The 20,156-nt window shown below is 35.4% G+C and overlaps 1 protein-coding gene across 1 annotated transcript in view; it reads left to right on the top strand.

The window, feature by feature from the left end:
- LOC103511354 (calcitonin gene-related peptide type 1 receptor-like) overlaps positions 1-20,156 on the top strand; it is a 126,533-nt gene that overhangs the window by 43,176 nt on the left and 63,201 nt on the right. The window contains exon 2 of the mRNA XM_026825138.1: positions 2,795-2,830. The gene's annotated coding sequence lies outside the window, so the exon portion shown is untranslated. The remainder of the gene's footprint in view (positions 1-2,794; positions 2,831-20,156) is intronic.

Here is a 20,156-nt window from a genome sequence, read left to right as displayed (position 1 = left end):
TATATCTCCTTTTTTCTTTTCTGTTTAGTTGTTTTGTTTTATTATAAACTCTTTCTTTATTTTGTTTCACTTTTTTTTATTACTTCTCTTGCAACTTTCATTTTATCATTCTCTCTCTGTACTTCCAAGTTTTCTTTATTTTGTAACGAAAAAAAAGAAGCAGGAAAACACTATGCATTTATTTTCCGTTTTTTTACTATTGTGTATAGTTTCTTTTTTTTTCTTCTCGTTCCATTATTTTCTCGTCTGCTTGGATGTTAGGAAAGTTGCAGTTAAAATCTACCCGTGTAGCACATCTACAGCTGTTGATATTGAAAAAAAAAAAAAAAAAAAAAAATTTTTGTGAAAAATAAAAAAAAAAAAAAAAAAAAAAAAAAAAAAAATCATTGCCACTAGGCAGCAGGCAGTAGGTACCAATGGCCAACATGTCAAGTTTTTTGTTTGATGTAGCCATGCTCTTTCAAAGCGATAATTGAATTATGATAAAAAATAAATAAATATATATATAGGGTCAATCCGACGATCAGACAATTCATTAGAATAACTTTGAACTTTCCCTAGCAATGAGAGTACACTGTGCTGGCAGTAGATAAAGTTGGGAAAAAAATGAAAAGAGTGCATTGTAAAGTAGGCTGTGAAGCAAATTTTATGAAATTAAAGGAAGCTTCTGTTACTCAAACTATAAGAGAGACGATGAAACGATCAACACCGGATTTTCTCAGATTCTCTGGGAGCCAATGGCGATACGAGAAAAACAAAATAAAATTTTCACCATTATGCTAGCAGGTTGAATGGATCAGTTCCCAATGGGAACGGATCACCGAAGCATCGTTGGTATCTGAATTGGTCAAAATTTTCCGATAGACCCTGTATTCAACTCGTAATTTTGTCAAAACCAATATAGCTATGTTTTATCATACAGTTCATCCACGTCATAATCAGAGATTGGAATCAGGGGACCCCAAAACGGATATTTCCACCCATTTCCCGATTTTGAAAATTTGGACCGATTGCAATACTTTCTCATTACCTTGTATAGGTCCCCTATACGTAAGGGTAATAGAAAGTAAAAATGTCGAAAAAAAAATCGTGTGTACATATCATCATTTTGATAGCGTTAGTTTATTGATTACGTAGGTATGTAAGGTGTAGCTAAAATATATACAGCCCCTTGTGTATAGTGTGTATACAAATGTTTGTAACTGTGAAACATATAATATGTATTTTTTGTCTGAATTTTAGGGAGACCAATTTCTTTTAATAAGATAAGGCTTACTGAAAACTTATACTCAGGAAATGACGTATGAAAGAAGGTACAGAGCATTCTACAGAGAGCTAGTTTTAGATAAAGGATGGTTTCATCTATGTAGGTATGTAACTCCAACTGGTAATCTGAATGCAAGAGAACTTCAAGTTTTATGTGTAAAGGGCTAAGATAATCCTCCAACAGCCCATTGTTACGGTGTTCATTATTATTTTTTTGTTTTAATAATTAAATTTTTTAATAAAGATTTTCATATTAAATTTTTGAGTCTGAGAAGAAAAGTTTTGCATGAACTTTCTTCATGGTTTTTCCTTTTCCAACCTCTCCTGTTTTGTTTAAATTATACAAAAGAAATGTAGTTTATGAGAAAACCTGGAATTATATGCTTTGCTTTTAACCGAGACAGTCGAGAAGAAAAAGTTCGCTTATTATAATTCTTTTGTCTTAAAAAGATTCCTCAAAGTGATCTAAATACTTCAGTTTCACTCGCATCCTGAAATTAATGAGGTTTTTTCTCCTCACATTGACTTCACCCAGTCCATTCGATTTCCTCCTTGTTTATGTACGTCTAGTAGTGTTTTGCATTTCCTGCTTTTGACACGGAATGGCAAATTCTGCATAATTTTTACTTCCATCGGGGACAAACTTTGTGAACTTTGATCATCAATATATCTTCATTTGCACTCGAGGTGAAGAAATTTCCCTTTATATCCCCCCCCCACTACAAAGTCAATTGATTTTCCTCGGTGGCGTTGGTGGTATGAGTTTGGAAACTTTTGAAGCTTCCTTTGAAAAGTGCATACGATTATCCAGGTGGCCGGTCACCCATTCGAATACCAATCACGCGTAAAATTGCTTAACCTCAGTCATACATCAAAAACGATGCATTTGACTTGTTATCTTGTGCTTCTTTTTGAATAATTTTGAACCTACATACATAAGGTAGATAACTACAAGTATATAATAATAGGAGACATTTTATGGTGTATGCATTGCACATTGCATAATAGTCGAGAAGAAAAAGTTCGCTTATTATAATTCTTTTGTCTTAAAAAGATTCCTCAAAGTGATCTAAATACTTCAGTTTCACTCGCATACTGAAATTAATGAGGTTTTTTCGCCTCACATTGACTATTATAATTCTTTTGTCTTAAAAAGATTCCTCAAAGTGATCTAAATACTTCAGTTTCACTCGCATCCTGAAATTAATGAGGTTTTTTCCTCACATTGACCTCACCCAGTCTGAGTTGGTCCTAGAACAGCCACGATTATCCAGGTGGCCGGTCACCCATTCGAATACCAATCACGCGTAAAATTGCTTAACCTCAGTCATACATCAAAAACGATGCATTCGACTTGTTATCTTGTGCTTCTTTTTGAATAATTTTGAACCTACATACCTACATAGGTAGATAACTACAAGCACATAATAATAGGAGACACTTTATGTTGTATGCGTTGCACATTGCATAATCAAAATAATTTCTAGGCATTCATACAAAATAAGTGTCCATTTCCTTTGTGTTTCAGGTCTCTTTCTTGCCAAGTTAGCAGCTCTGTTTGAAGGTAAGCTTTGTTACTTTCTATTGTCTGCCTTCCTACCGAAAAAAATCTTTTTCCGATGACTTGGTACTTACCCACACATTTACAAGGTTTTGTTTTTATTTTCTTCATCACAGACAACATGGAGTGCACTACTGGACAAAGGTCTCTTCTTCATTCCTCCATTGAATTCTATATTTTTTTAATCATTAAAAAATAATAACATCCTAGAGGTGGAGCCGAATTGAATTAGATAACCAAGGATTGTGAGTAGCAACCTTTACAATGTCATGTTGCGCTTGAAAGTACAAAATAATTGCTACGGGGGACGCTTCAACAGTTTAAAATTGTAATCGGAGCTTTATCTGTTTTTAATCTGCATTTGAAACAAAAAGCCTTTATGAAAAAAGTTTCAGTTTCCAAGTAAAGATGAAAACATTTGTAATCCAAGGACTTTTTCAACAAAACGGGGAAAAAATTAAAACGAAGAAAAATAAAATTAATGAAGAAATGAAAAATGACAAATACCTAGGTATATTAAAAATAAAAGCGATAAGAATATTGATTTGAGTAGAAACCAGGCTAATTTTAATAAAGATTGACGATTATTTGCCCAAGACTAGAATATTTGTAACAAATGCCATGTCTACAGTCTACAAATAAACAAGTAGGTAAATAAATAGATAAATAAAAATATAATAAATAAATAGTGACCTTGTCTGACCAAATTTAGTCCAACTTTTATTGAAAAGGAAACACCGAAAGAGAACTTCATCAGGAGGAGATAAGGGCAAGCAGACGCTAAAACAAAGTTGTTTAAAGTTAATGTAAAAAGTTTTTTTTTTCTTCTTCTAAATGAAAATGAACATTGTAGAAAAGTTTGAAAAATCAGGGACATCCGGGTACCCGTGGATTTCATTTTTTTATCAACAACCCCGTCCTTTCCTTGTCCCTTTAATCATTAAAAAATAATAACATCCTAGAGGTGGAGCCGAATTGAATTAGATAACCAAGGATTGTGAGTAGCAACCTTTACAATGTTATGTTGCGCTTGAAAGTACAAAATAATTGCTACGGGGGACGCTTGAACAGTTTAACATTGAAATCGGAGCTTTATCTGTTTTTAATCTGTATTTGAAACAAAAAGCCTTTATGAAAAAAGTTTCAGTTTCCAAGTAATGATGAAAACATTTGTAATCCAAGGACTTTTTCAACAAAACGGGGAAAAAAATTAAAACGAAGAAAAATAAAATTAATGAAGAAATGAAAAATGACAAATAGGTATATATTAAAAATAAAAGCGATAAGAATATTGATTTGAGTAGAAACCAGGCTAATTTTAATAAAGATTGACGATTATTTATTTAAGAGAAAATGCCCAAGACTAAAATATTTGTAACAAATGCCATGGGGTCTACAGTCTACAAATAAACAAGTAGGTAAATAAATACATAAATAAAAATATAATAAATAAATAGTGACCTTGCCTGACCAAATTTAGTCCAACTTTTATAGAAAAGGAAACACCGAAAGAGAAATTCATCAGAGGGAGATAAGGGCAAGCAGACGCTAAAACAAAGTTGTTTAAAGTTAATGTAAAAAGTTTTTTTTTTCTTCTAAATGAAAATGAACATTGTAGAAAAGTTTGAAAAATCAGGGACATCCGGGTACCCGTGGATTTAATTTTTTATCAACAACCCCGTCCTTTCCTTGTCCCCAAATGAGTCCCACACTATTCTCAAAATGTTAAAAATAATGTTCAAATTTACATGGAAATTTTCTAACTTTGTTATTAATGATTTTTAAACTTACACCTTTTTCTTTCTTGTAGGTACCTACCTAATAGGTAATTATTTTTAACATGCAGACTGCTAGGTAGATTTTAATTTGATTTTATTTCATGAAAACTAAAAGTTAACGATCATTGGTATTTACCCATCTATGATTATTATCATAAATTTTAAGCGCTCTTTTAATGAGCTTGGCTCTGAATTGGTCTTTTATATCATTCTGTTGTTATTTTGCTCGATTAGGTACATGGTGAGTTCAGCCTTTCTTGTGATTTACATAATATTATGAATTCAGTTTTCCGTTGTGTAAAAAACCTAGACAAACATCAAGAAAGTAGGTTATAGGTATTTACTGTTTATTCCTCCTCCTCCTTACTTCGCTAAGTGCTAGAACCTATTCTGCAAGACTACTATAGTTCATCCAGATCAATGTGACAGCAATGAGTCATCAACCCAAGATGAAGGAACCAACGTAATTTTGTCAAAACCAATATACCTAGCTTTGTTTCATCATACAGTTCATTCACGTCATAATCAGAAACAGAGTGTAATGCCCCCTAGGCGACGACATACCTATGTTTCACTACAAAAAATTTCGAAAAAAAAATCGTGTGTACATACCTATCATCATTTTGATAGCGTTAGTTTATTGATTACGTAGGTATGTAAGGTGTAGCTAAAATATATACTGCCCCTTGTGTATAGTGTGTACCTATACAAATGTTTGTAACTGTGAAATATATAATATGTATTTTTTGTCTGAATTTTAGGGAGACCAATTTCTTTTAATAAGATAAGGCTTGCTGAAAACTTATACTCAGGAAATGACGTATGAAAGAAGGGAAATTTTTATGAAGCATGGAATGTAGATTTAGAAGCCACCAAGCCCAATTTTATTTTGTAGCGATAAAACATCTGACACATTAAGTAGTAAAAGTATTCAAGTACTTACAGAGACATGTTCAGAAAGTAATTTTATTTATGTTAATTTGTTGAAAAATGGACTTCCTTCTTATTCTTTATAATTAGAGACTTACTGACCAACCTCAGTGGTGCAGTTGTTAACGCGTTGGACTTTGAATCTGGAGGTTGGTGGTTCGAGTCCAGGTCAAGTCATAAAATTTATCTAGGTGTTATAATCGGGGAACGATATTTGTGACAAGCATTTAAATGATTAACACAATCGAAAATTCCTTTTTTTATAGGCTTACCAGGTACAGGTTCCTTGTAGTGGGTTGTAAAGAACTTGGCTGGATCTTTCAGGAGTTCTTCCTTCATTGCCAGGACTTTCTCCGGCTGCTGTTCATACGCTGTCCACGGCAGAGACCCCGTGTTCAAATGGAGCAGATTGTAGGCGAGGATTTCAATATCGCAGATACGGGATGTGGTCTTAGCGCCGCGATGAGCCACGAGGGAAGTGTAGATGAGCGTGCCTGTGGAATATAATAATAATAAATAATAGACTCTTGAGTGGAAGGTAACTACTAGGCGAGGTTAACGCCGGAGGCGTTTTCTACCACCTAACCCTTAGAGCTCCATTATTATGTGATCAGAATCTCAAATAAATGAGGATAAAATTCCATGCCTCGGCTGGGATCGAGCCCACGCCCTCCTGTTTACCAGGCGAGCGTCTTGACCACTACGCTACCGAGGCACGCTATTTTAGTATTTTTTCATTAAATTTAACCGTCATACAATAATGATATTCAACATATAGTATTTGTATCTTGAAGTACAATGCAATTACAGAATATTGTACGTACTCGTATGAAAATTTATTACAAGATGTACATATCTCTACAAATTTCATACTCGCACACCTCTGTTTACAGTCATTTTCTGTTATGTCTGTGCAAGTTCTCATTTCATATCACATCTTTCTTTTTTTGCTTCGTCTTCTCCATTACGTTTTTATTTGCTTATTCTTTATTTATTTTATTCCTAGTGCTGTTTTATATTCAATTCTCACCGCTGTTTTTATATTTACCAAATTTCAGCTTTCTAGGTGTTGTGGTTCTCGAGATAGAGCGATCAGTGTGTGAAATGTGAATGAGTGAATGGATCTTGTTCTTTATAATATAAGATTGTACGTACGTACTCGTATGAAAATTTATTACAAGATGTATCTCTACAAATTTCATACTCGCACACCTCTGTTTACAGTCATTTTCTGTTATGTCTGTGCAAGTTCTCATTTCATATCACATCTTTCTTTTTTGCTTCGTCTTCTCCATTACGTTTTTATTTGCTTATTCTTTATTTATTTTATTCCTAGTGCTGTTTTATATTCAATTCTCACCGCTGTTTTTATATTTCCCCACTTTGAGTATTATGATAATTATTTCATTTAAATTCCAACCGTGTTTCTGGTATACTTTTCTTCTCGGTATTTGCACGGAGTATATTTTCTTATGCGCCTTTTTTTCGCAACATTTTGTTCGCTGGTTTTGCGAATCCTTGTTTTCCCAGCCCTCAAGACATCTGGTCACATTTTCATTCTTTTGTTGAGATATGAGAAACATTCAAATTCAAAGTGACAAGTATTCTCGATTATTAACATTATTCTTACCGTTTCTATTATTACGGATTAATACCTAGTATCCAGTAATAATAGAAACGGTAAGAATAATGTTAATACATAGGATGTCTAATATAAACCTAACAAATAAGTATTCTCAAATTTGTCTTTGAATACAAACTCCATACACAAACACAAGCATACTCGTAATTCTGTGCACTTGACTCGGTTTTATCAATAAAGATTTCCAAAAACAATAACTCCAACTTATAAATAATATAAATTAAATAAGTTTTCCGGGATCGACAAATTAAAAAAAAGTAGCTCAACAGAGACGAGAAATAAACAAAGTCATTTCAACAACTTGTCAACTTTTAACAAAGAGTAATAAGACAATTTTGTTTGTCTGGAAGTTTGAAAGGTATTGTTTTTCAAAATTGAACAAAGTTCTTGCATAAAGGGAAACAAGGTCATTTCATTGCTGTTCAAACTCCGACTTATTCTTCTTGTTTATCTCTCTTAGTTCCTTTCCCTTCTTCTCTTTTCCCTCAATGTCAACAATTTCTTCTCGCCTGTTCTCCCCTTCTACTATCTTCTTTCTTTCCCTCTCCTCTATAGCGTTCCTCTCATTTCCCTCCGTCTATCTTTCAGTTCTTTCGTCACTCCCCTTTTCCTCTCTTTGCTCCTTCTCTTCTCTCCCTCACTTCCTCCACGCTCTCTCTTCCCGATGGAAACTTCTAAAAGTACCGCCACCACCACTTCAATTATAATTATTCGATTTCCTCCTTGTTTATGTACGTCTAGTAGTGTTTTGCATTTCCTGCTTTTGACACGGAATGGCAAATTCTGCATAATTTTTAGTTCCATCGGGGACAAACTTTGTGAACTTTGATCATCAATATATCTTCATTTGCACTCGAGGTGAAGAAATTTCCCTTTATATCCCCCCCCCACTACAAAGTCAATTGATTTTCCTCGGTGGCGTTGGTGGTATGAGTTTGGAAACTTTTGAAGCTTCCTTTGAAAAGTGCATTAATAATATTTAAGTGTTTGGTGGTTTAACTTTATAAAATATGCTTTCAATTTGTGCTCAGAATGTGCTTTGCTTTATCAAACTATGTTCAAGTCCTGTAAAGCTTGGTTAGGCTTGCTCCACCTTGAATACGCTGAAGAAAAAAGGCCCAATTTTATTATTGCCTATAACATTATTTCTTTTTCTTTTTGGGTTTGTCTCTTAAGGGAGCTGAGAGCTTTCTTTCTTTATTTGTCTTTGAACTTTAACATATATTTATGCACCCGTATACATGGTAGATTTTTACCAAAGTACAAAGGACGATGAAATTGATGACTGTAAGCAAAAAAGTTGAGTCCATTATTCACGAGATAGCTTTTTCATGGCGATACGAGAAAAACAAAATAAAATTTTCACCATTATGCTAGCAGGTTGAATGGATCAGTTCCCAATGGGAACGGATCACCGAAACATCGTTGGTATCTGAACTGGTCAAAATTTTCCGATATGCCTTACCTGACTTTGTTTCACTGTCGGAGGAAGCACTGTGCAATATAGCTTCTCCTTTTAGAGATTCTCTACCATTGCACATGTGACGTGTTTGGCAACAATGCCCCGTAATTTTGTCAAAACCAATATACCTAGCTTTGTTTCATCATACAGTTCATTCACGTCATAATCAGAAACAGAGTGTAATGCCCCCTTGGCGACGACATACCTATGTTTTACTACAAAAAATCTGGTGTGAACATCACACGACTTTTCTATTACATTAAACTTCTCAACTGTAAGTCGGACAGTTCTAAAAGTTTCACCATTCGATTCGGCGTGAAAAATCCCATGCATGCTTTCTCTGTGCAATATAGCTTCCCCTTTTAGAGATTCTCTACCATTGCACATGTGACGTGTTTGGCAACAATGCCTATTTTTTGCTGTCATATTGATCTGGACACACTATAGAAAGATGCACCGAACGATATGATCCATTCCGTGTAGACTCTGTACTACTCTGTAGGTACCTAATAGCCAAATTTCATCAAATTGGAAAATCCATTCGAAAATTATGTTGAAAAACAAACAGATTTACAAAGAAACCAAATGAAAAATCGTCGGATTAAATCTTCGAGCTCCCCTTCGTTCGTTCAATGAGGAAGCACTGTGCAATATACCTTCCCCTTTTAGAGATTCTCTACCATTGCACATGTGACGTGTTTGGCAACAATGCCTATTTTTTTGCTGTCATATTGATCTGGACACACTATAGAAAGATGCACGGAACGATATGATCCATTCCGTGTAGACTCTGTACTACTCTGTAGGTATCTAAGAAAAAAACTAGGGTAAACTTTTCAAAATTGTCAACAATAAAAATAACATTAACAAACAAAACATAAATGGATGTCAAGCTCGTACTTTTTATCATTAAATTTATGGAGTAACTAATAGTTTGTTTTTCTTCTAAGAAAATAACAAAACTGTATTATACACATGGAAAATGAATCAGCGAGCGCTGGAAATTTATTATGTTATATTAAAAAATCCTAATGGCTGGTTCCACCAATCACTTACTGGAGATTTTTTAACTAATTCAATATTTACAACCACCACCTACTAAAGAGTGAAAATGAATTAGAGGAGGAGGAGAAGTAGAAGAAGACGAAGGAGGAGAAGAAGAACACGACGAAAAAGAAGAAGCAGAAGTTAATAGGGAAGAAAACGGAAGGAAGAAGAATAATTAGGCGAAGGAAAGGGAGGAGCAAAAGGAGAAGAGAACGAACGTTCATAGGGGAAGAGGAAATCTGGCAAAAGGTTAAATGTCGTGCACAAAACCTCTTGGCTTTCACTTTGAGTTTTCCTCCGGAGGTTTTTAACGTGTTTTAAGCTAGACAGGATGTTGCAGATGAACGCAGGAAGTCTGAGTGAACTTCAAAATTCAGACTTCATTGAAGGAAAATTCAGACCAGTTGTGTTTTGAATTGCCTGCACAAGGAAATATGCTTTTAGTCCACCTCTGTGGCCGAGTGGTCAAGAGCACTGACTCTCAACATGGAGGTGCCGGGTTCAAATCCAGGTCAGGGTGGAAATTTTCCAACCAAACTTTACCGTTTTTGTATAGGCTGGGGAATTTGCACTATTTTAGTATTTGGTGGAAGGGAAATATGCTTTTAGTCCACCTCTGTGGCCGAGTGGTCAAGAGCACTGACTCTCAACATGGAGGTGCCGGGTTCAAATTGGGAAGGGGTGTAGGTGTGTAAACGCCAAATTTCATCAAATTGGAAAATCCATTCGAAAATTATGTTGAAAAACAAACAGATTTACAAAGAAACCAAATGAAAAATCGTCGGGTTAAATCTTCGAGCTCCCCTTCGTTCGTTCGACCATAAAGCTTGGGATGTATGAGGGAAATATTTCCTCATTTTAACCTTGTTATTAATATGTACGTCCTATGCATGGCTTAGACCTCTGCATCAATATTTGATAGAGACAAATTGCTCTACATATTTCAGCCCAGAACTTGCGTTCCTCTTCTTCTTGCTTCATTTCTACCTTCTCCTTCTTTGCTTGCTCCTATCACTCTCCTTTCCCCCTTTCTCCGTTCTTCTTCTTCTTTTTTCTTCTTCTTCTTCTTCTTGTTCTTCCTCTTCTTCTAGCCCACGCCCTCCTGTTTACCAGGCGAGCGTCTTGACCACTACGCTACCGAGGCACGCTATTTTAGTATTTTTTCATTAAATTTAACCGTCATACAATAATGATATTCAACATATAGTATTTGTATCTTGAAGTACAATGCAATTACATTAGCTTAGGAGATGTATTATGTTTATTATTAATTGTAAAAATAAAATGTTACCATGTTTCAATTCAATTCAATTCTTCTTCTTCTTTTTCTTCTTCCTCTTCTTTTTCTTCTTCTTCCTCTTCTTCTTTTCCTTCTTGTTCTTCTTCTTTTTCTTCTTCTTCTTTTTTCTTCTTCTTCTCCCCCTCCTCCGAAATTACTCTACATAATATTATTATTCTTCAGCTCAAAATTTGTCTTCTTCTCTCCTCCTTCATTCTTCCTTTCTAACCTCCCTTCTTTCTCCTCCTCATTTCTCTGTCCCTTCTTGCTCCTTCCTACTTGCCAAGAAAGGGGGTTCTTTCTCCGTCCTTCTCTCTCTCTCCTGATTTCTTGTTCCTCTCTCCTTATATCCTCCTTCTTCCTCCCTTTCTCCTATTCTCCCTCCCTACTCCTTTCTTCCCCTTTCTCCTTCTTTATCGTTCTACTTTCTTCCTCCCTCTTCCTTCTGCTTTCCTTCCGCTTCCCCACTCTTTCTTCTTCCCCTCTCTTCCTCTTTCCTTCACCCATAATTTGACTGAATTGACAGCATATTACGTTCACTAGCTGGATGCTGGCATGTGTGTTATGATTTCATTTAGACAGAAAGCTTTCGTACTATGGTAGAATATTCCATAAGGCCTCTATTTGAATTTATACCCACCAACCTATTTGAGTAAGAGCATTATCTTGATGGGATCTCACAACTTCTATAAATAATATACCTATACGTATCTCATAATTTGACATATTGTAGGTAACTGCCAAGATCTCATCGTTCCGAAAGCGCAGAGAGAAGGACGACAGGACAGGAGAAAGCTAGACGTTCCGAGAACAAAATTATCGTGTCTTCACCTATGAAATCCGCCCCGCGCGGAAATTTAACCCACGACGTAGCGCGTACAAGGCAGACGCGCTCCCTTTCAATTGAACTGTAGACTGGCTTTTAAACTTGGGTAGCTCATTTAAATTTTGACTTGGCGATGCGGAGCACTACCGCTATTTTAAAACTTTCATAGCTTCATCCCTACCAAGTTTTTTTTTTTTTTTTTTTTTTTTTTTTTTTTCTGGGGGAGGGGAGAGAAGGAAGACAGGACAGGAGAAAGCTAGACGTTCCGAGAACAAAAAATATCGTGTGTTCACCTCTGAAATCCGCCCCGCGCGGAAATTTACACCCACGACGTAGCGCGTACAAGGCAGGCGCGCTCCCTTTCAATTGAACTATAGACTGGCTTTTTTAAACTTGGGTAGCTCATTTAAATTTTGACTTGGAGATGCGGAGCACTACCGCTATTTTAAAACCTTCATAGCTTCATCCCTACCATTTTTTTTTTACTTAGGTAGGTAGTTTAAATTTCATACCTACCATAAGTAGGTCAAAACAGTTTCAGGTGTTAATTTATTCAGCATTATTTTGTGTCGAGAAAATCGACACTCTGCCGTCGTGCTATCAGCATGCATTCCTAACAACTTTGTTTAAAAGTCAAGGCCAAGAGTTTTTCCGCTGTAAGCGAATGCATTTTAAATGCATATTAAAGACTGCATTTGAAATGCAGATGCATATGACATTTTTAAATTTTCATCGAGGCCATTCCATTTTTTTCCGGCCGATAAAATTTTATGTTTTCACTAGGGGTTCTCAGCACTACTGCTGTTACTAGTTCGTATTCGTGGTCACTCAGGGATTCTTAGGAGTATCACTTGTTTTACTATAAAGCGCCAGCCTAGTTAGCTTAGTTGGTAGTGCGTCTGCGTTGTAAGCGCTAGGCCGCGGGTTCGATTCCCGCCCGGGGCGGATTTTATCCTGATGGGATAATGTTCGTTCTGGGAACGGCTGGCTTTCTCCTATCCTGTCTTCCTTCTCTCTTCGATTTCGGGACGATAAGACCATAGCAGTTAAAGTTCCCTCTGTCAAACCTCTTTAAAAAAAAAAAAAAATAATAAAAAAAATACTGTAAAGCTATAAACCATTAGAAAAATACAGTATTGCTGAAGTGAGGAAAACATTTTTTCTTTTTCTTTGCTGAAATTTTTTGATATTGTACTGACAAGGTTTCTCCTCTCACTCATGTTCGTTTACAAATCCCTTTGTTTTCAAGGTTTCCCTCCCTCTTTCTCTCTCTCTCTCTTTCTCTTTCTCTCTCCTCTTTCTTTCTCTTATGAGGCTCCTACTCCTACACAATGTCCGGAACTTATTATTATCATCCCGAACTATACATATAAATAGCCATTTTAGATTGAAGACGTGTTTTCCGTTCTGTTCAGTTTCCTTTCTCTCTCTCTCTCTCTCTCTCTCTCTCTTTTCTCTCTCTCTCTCTCTCTAAATAAGAGTGTGTCATCCATTGTCAATAGAAAAGGTAGGAGTCGTTGTAATGTCTGTGTCAGTGTTTTATTCCTAAGGAATATTTGGTTAGTTTTTTGGCCCTCCAGCCCGTGGGAGCTGTTTTCCGCTTATGTGAGGTCTACGAAGTACGAGCTACACTCACTACACTACAGTTCACTGAACTATTATCGAATTGTATGAACGCCTGGAAACAGATTGATTATGCAATGTGCATCACATCAAATTTGAACTAGAAATGACCGAATTCTCCTTTTCGAAAACAAAAAAGATCATAGGTACCTACCTAATATATTATCAGAGTCATGCAAAATAAATTTGCCAAAAAAAAGGTACATTAGTTGATTATATTTATTTAATTAATTAATTTTTTTTTTGGTAGGAAGGTATTTGAATTACCTATTCATATACCTTACCTACCTATGTAGGTAAGTGAGCGATTTAACCCTTTTACTAAGTCGTTCCGCAAACTAAGCTTTACTAGACTGCTAGACACCTTTCAAAATACACTTTAAAATTTCAGCTTTTTTTTTTTTGATCCGCCCTGTTTAATCCATTCAAAGTCATGTCTATGCATTTTTTCCAAGTTAATGTGAGACGTGGTTTTTTTTCTGTAGCTCTGAAAAAATTAATTCTCAGACACAATATAGCTTCTCTCTTCCTCCTCTTCTTGCTCTTCTTCTTCTGCTTACATTTTCTTCTTTGCTTTTTTGTGTTTGCTTACTTTTTCTTTTCTTTGCTTTTTCTCCTTTTCCTCCATTGCTTCTGCTTGCTTTCTCTGTGTTCAATAGATTAGTTGCGCTTACTTTGGTGATGTTTCGAAGTACCAAAGGAAAAATGAGTACCAACGGAATTTTTCTTTTTCTTCTACGACTTCTAGATACCGAGGTTCTTCTCGGTATTTGCACGGAGTATATTTTCTTATGCGCCTTTTTTTCGCAACATTTTGTTCGCTGGTTTTGCGAATCCTTGTTTTCCTAGCCCTCAAGACATCTGGTGTACTGTTTGTAAAGGGAACGTCATTATTTATTATTCTAAGTAAATGTACGAAACACATTTTCGTTCTTTTTTTTTTGAGATATGAGAAACATTCAAATTCAAAGTGGCAAGGATTCTCAAATTTGTCTTTGAATACAAACTCCATACACAAACACAAGCATACTCGTAATTCTGTGCACTTGACTCGGTTTTATCAATAAAGATTTCCAAAAACAATAACTCCAACTTATAAATACCTAATAGGTATAAATTAAATAAGTTCTTCGGGATCGACAAATGAAAAATAAAGTAGCTCAACAGAGACAAGAAATAAACAAAGTCATTTCAACAACTTGTCAACTTTTAACAAAGAGTAATAAGACAATATTGTTTGTCTGGAAGTTTGAAAGGTATTGTTTTTCAAAATTGAACAAAGTTCTTGCATAAAGGGAAACAAGGTCATTTCATTGCTGTTCAAACTCCGACCTATTCTTCTTGTTTATCTCTCTTAGTTCGTTTCCCTTCTTCTCTTTTCCCTCAATGTCAACATTTCTTCTCGCCTGTTCTCCCCTTCTACTATCTTCTTTCTTTCCCTCTCCTCTATAGCTTTCCTCTCATTTCCCTCCGTCTTTCTTCGTCATTTCTTTCGTCACTCCCCTTTTCCTCTCTTTGCTCCTTCTCTTCTCTCCCTCACTTCCTCCGCGCTTTCTCTTCCCGATGGAAACTTTCCCTTCTTCTCTTTTACCTCAATGTCAACATTTCTTCTCGCCTGTTCTCCCCTTCTACTATCTTCTTCCTTTCCCTCTCCTCTATAGCTTTCCTCTCATTTCCCTCCGTCTATCTTCGTCAGTTCTTTCGTCACTCCTCTTTGCTCCTTCTCTTCTCTCCCTCACTCCCTCCGCGCTTTCTCCTACCGAGGTAGGTAAATCGATTTAAAAAATACCGGTAAATCGTAAACTTTGACGTCACGGCATACGCTCCCGTAGGCGATGACGTCATAGTTCATGACACCCGCCCGCTTCGTTTGTTTGTGCGCAAGTGTTTCTGCGTATTTTGACGTGAAATCTGATGTCACAACTCTTCGAACTTTTCCATTAGAACGGCAATTAGAAATTGAATTTTCATGCCAGCTTAGTTAGCTTAGTTGGTAGTGCGTCTGCCTTGTAAGCGCTAGGGATAATCTTCGTTCTCGGAACGGCATTCGATTTCCTCCTTGTTTATGTACGTCTAGTAGTGTTTTGCATTTCCTGCTTTTGACACGGAATGGCAAATTCTGCATAATTTTTAGTTCCATCGGGGACAAACTTTGATCATCAATATATCTTCATTTGCACTCGAGGTGATGAAATTTCCCTCCCCCCCCCTATAAAGTCAATTGATTTTCCTCGGTGGCGTTGGTGGTATGAGTTTGGAAACTTTTGAAGCTTCCTTTGAAAAGTGCATTAATAATATTTAAGTGTTTGGTGGTTTAACTTTATAAAATATGCTTTCAATTTGTGCTCAGAATGTGCTTTGCTTTATCAAACTATGTTCAAGTGCTGTAAAGCTTGGTTAGGCTTGCTCCACCTTGAATACGCTGAAGAAAAAAGGCCCAATTTTATCATTGCCTATAACATTATTTCTTTTTCTTTTTGGGTTTGGCTCTTAAGGGAGCTGAGAGCTTTCTTTCTCTATTTGTCTTTGAACTTTAACATATTTATGCACCCGTATACATAGTAGATTTTTACCAAAGTTCAAAAGACTTTGAAATTGATGACTGCTCGTAAAAAGACCTTTAATTTGATATATAGGTCGACCAGGTTTGGATAAGCCCTTCTATGGGGACAGACAGACTGACGGACAGACTGACAGACCGACAGAAGACACCGAAGCGAATACAATAGTCCGTCCACTATACCTTTTATTATTAGTAATAATAAAGGAAGGACGGACTAAAAATGTGCATGAAAGAACAGTGAAGGAACAAGCTGGGCCCGTCCCTCCGGGAATTTTTTAGCCGGTAGTTTATTCGATCGTGAATTAGAGAAAATCAGTACCTATGTACCTACCTAATTTGTTTAATATTCAGTTTATTACTATTCTTGATTTGATTTTTTGATTTTACTTTCATGTAATGATTTGAAATCAAGACTAGAGCCCGTTCTCTCTTTATTCTCAATAAAGAGAGAGGAAAGGAAAGAAAGAGGTGAATAAGGAAAATATAAGAACGAAAAGAAATAAAGGAATAAAAATAGGAAAAGAAGAATGTTAAAATAAGGAAGAGAAAGAGAAACAAACAAAGAGAGAGAGAGAGAGAGGGAGAGAGAGAGAGAAAGAGGGAGAGAGAGGGAGAGGGAGAGGGAAAGGGAGAGAGAAAAATGAGGAATTGGGGAGAAAGAGATAAAATAAATATAAATACAGAGAGTGGAAGGGAGAGAGATAGGGAGAGAGGGAAGAAGAGAAAGAGAGAAAGGAAAATAGAGCGAGATAGCAATAGGAAGAGAGAGAGAGAGAGAGAGAAATTTCCTGAAACATTCGTTTTTGTTGGAATTTTTGAAAATTGATATTTTACGATGGAAAAAAGAATGGACCTTTTTTTTTATAGAAATCCCAAGATTTTTCAAAGCAAACATGGATGGAAGATAAGTTTCATATGTGATAAAAAAATATTACATAACGCCTTAACTTTTCCCAGCGTTCACAGCAGGATTTGAGGGATTTTCCTTTAGTTTTTTAAATTGAAATCAAAAAAATGAGCTCGAATATTTCTTCTTTTTTTTTCCTCGTACGAAGATGGATGAGATGTGTTTTTGTTTGTGTTCGGGAATTTTTCACAATCATGTAAAAGTTTTTTCCCCGAAAGGAAATTCATGTTTTTATTTCTGAACTGTGCTGTGTATGTAGTTCAGTTTGAATTTGTATTGTGTTGGTAACACTGTATAAATCACTCAACGAAAAAATATTGTCGATGCTTTTCCCTTGCTTAGGGAAAACCGGGGTTTCTTGAATCGGTGTTCTGGCGTCTCCACCAATCGAGAAATCTTTCAAAGAAGGGTATCATTTTCTAATTTCGTCTCCTTTTCATATTTAATGATTACGATCATTTTCTTTTTATTATTATTATTTTCGAACCATGAAACAGCTTCTAATTCCCCGTCTGTTGGGGGTATGCTGTGGCCTAGAGTTTCTCCTCACACCAATCGAGAAATCTTTCAAAGAAGGGTATTATTTTCTTCTAATTTCCTCTCCTTTTCATATTTAATGATTACGATCATTTTCTTTTTATTATTATTATTTTCGAACCATGAAACAGCTTTTAATTCCCCGTCTGTTGGGGGTATGCTGTGGCCTAGAGTTTCTCCTCAGACACCAATACCTATTTGCATAAAGGTTTTACTTTTGCCAAGCAAAAACTTGCCGAAGAATTTCCAACTGATGAACACATTGTGCTTGTTTCAATACAATATGCATAACAAGCTATAATAAAATTTTATTGAAACCAAGTTTGAAATTTTCGGAAACTTAAAAAATACCAGACACACCCACATGACTTCTCGAACCCCGCTTTACCCTAAAATCAAACATCTGGCGGGAAAACAGATTGATGGTGTCTGGATTTGAGTTCGCTGTCTGTGAAGTCTTGAGAAATGAATTATCTATCATCGCGAGATTGAGAAGTGGGGATGAAAACAAGCGCTATTGATAGGAAATGGAATGATAAATCCATGCTGGAAATCTTAGGGTTCCTTATGTTTTATACATAGGTAAAACCATTAGAATCACACTCATACTCTGACAGACATTTAGGCTTACATAATTAGAATAATAGGCTCATTTTGACGTTTCCAATGAAAATAAAGTTATTGTGGCATTCAAAATGTGGCATACAAAATAATTATGTTGATATCTCTAGTATTAATCAAGACACACGAGTTTTTGCAAAATCACACCAATACTCTTTTCAATGGGAAATGGAAAACTTGAAAGCTAATTCACTCAAAACTCCATTTTCGTCTCTAGCCCTTCTTTAATTCAACTATCTTCCTCTAAAATTCTGATCTCTAAAACAAAAGATCCTCTAGAACTTACGAATCGATCTGTTTCCTCCAGAGCAGCACTGTTGACTTAAAGGTGATTTATCACCCAAAAATTCCACAATAGGCTCCTAATGGAATGGAAACACAAAATTTGGTCTCCCTCCTTAACAATACCTCCTCAATCAACAAAAACGACAAAATAACATTTTTGGAACATTACAAAGGAACATAATTTTCAAAAGGCCCCCTCTTTTTTGATTAGAGAACAACACGACAAAATAACATTTTTGGAACATTACAAAGGAACATAATTTTCAAAAGGCCCCCTCTTTTTTGATTAGAGAACATTTTTTTTTGATCTCCGATATAAAAAAGTGAAAAATAAATAAAATTTTGGGAGTCAAACTCAGTTTATTCAGATTTTTGTTCTCAAATTTGAATACACAAAGGCTGTGGTCCCCTTAGTTTATTTATTTTTAAAGCTGATGACTTGTGTTTATTTTGTCGACAATTTTGTTCTCAAATTTGAATACACAAAGGCTGTGGTCCCCTTAGTTTATTTATTTTGAAAGCTGATGACTTGTGTTTATTTTGTCGACATTTTTTTTTATTAGAAAACGGAGGACAACGTCAGAAAAATGGCGTCAAAACTCAAAAATTTAACCTTTTTTACTTTTTTTTATGAAAAATTCTGATCTATAAAATATAGGTTGATAAGTTGATATGAAAGCCAGTAAAAAGAGGAATTTAAGATTTTTTCTGTTTACCCATTTCCCCAAAATTAAGTACATTATATTATACTTAATAGGAAACAGGGCCTATAGCCTATAGTTTGTTCTGTTTGTCGACATTTTTTTTTATTAGAAAACGGAGGACAACGTCAGAAAAATGGCGTCAAAACTCAAAAATTTAACCTTCTTTACTTTTTTTATGAAAAATTCTGATCTATAAAAAATAGGTTGATAAGTTGATATGAAAGCCAGTAAAAAGAGGAATTTAGAATTTTTTTCTGTTTACCCATTTCCCCAAATTTAAGTACATTATATACTTTATATAATTTGTATATAAGTACATTATATACCTAATAGGAAACAGGGCCTATAGTTTGTTCTCCTCAAATATTACTAAAGAGTTCAGGGCAGTGCTCCAGGCCAAGTACCATTATCTACTTATCTAGTCTATTGTCTATTCGAATTCTTCAAATTAAATTGAACCCCAGAATCTTGACCTCTACAATCACTGAAACGGACATTCTTCTGTCTTTCCCACATTGTAACCTTTTTCGCCCCAAAGAAAACAGTTTTCCCTTTTATCAATTCACACCCGCCTTTTCCTCCCCTCTATTTAAAATTCTATTCGAATAGTTCCCCACCGTCTTGACCTCTACAATCACTGAAACGGACATTCTTCTGTCTTTCCCACATTGTAACCTTTTTCGCCCCAAAGAAAACAGTTTTCCCTTCTATCAATTCACACCCGCCTTTTCCTCCCCTCTATTTAAAATTCTATTCGAACAGTTCCCCACCAAGAGATCCGTTTCCATTTGCATTTTCCACAGCTCATGACCATAATAAAATATACAATCAAGTTCTTCTTGAATAAAATATTCAGTTTATCACAATTTCTCGAATAAAAAGAAAAGCTAAGTACTTACTTTTGTAATAACAATCAAAATAATGTAGTTTTCCAAGAAAACAAACAAAAGTTGAGTAATTTTTGTTCTATTGTCATGCTCTTCCCCTCACTCCATTCCTTCTTTCCAAAAACATTTTGCTTCAACTTTACCAAAGACAAATTCTGAAACAGGAATTTCAACTTTGGTACACACAGTTTTATTGCGCTGCTTGTAATATTATTGAATTTTTCCCTTCAAAACTTCG

Source organism: Diaphorina citri, unplaced genomic scaffold (assembly GCF_000475195.1).
Source record: "Diaphorina citri unplaced genomic scaffold, Diaci psyllid genome assembly version 1.1 scaffold705, whole genome shotgun sequence".
In the NCBI taxonomy this organism is placed as follows: domain Eukaryota; kingdom Metazoa; phylum Arthropoda; class Insecta; order Hemiptera; family Psyllidae; genus Diaphorina; species Diaphorina citri.
Note: the sequence above shows the minus strand (reverse complement) of the source record. Positions and strands in the feature narration are given on the sequence as shown.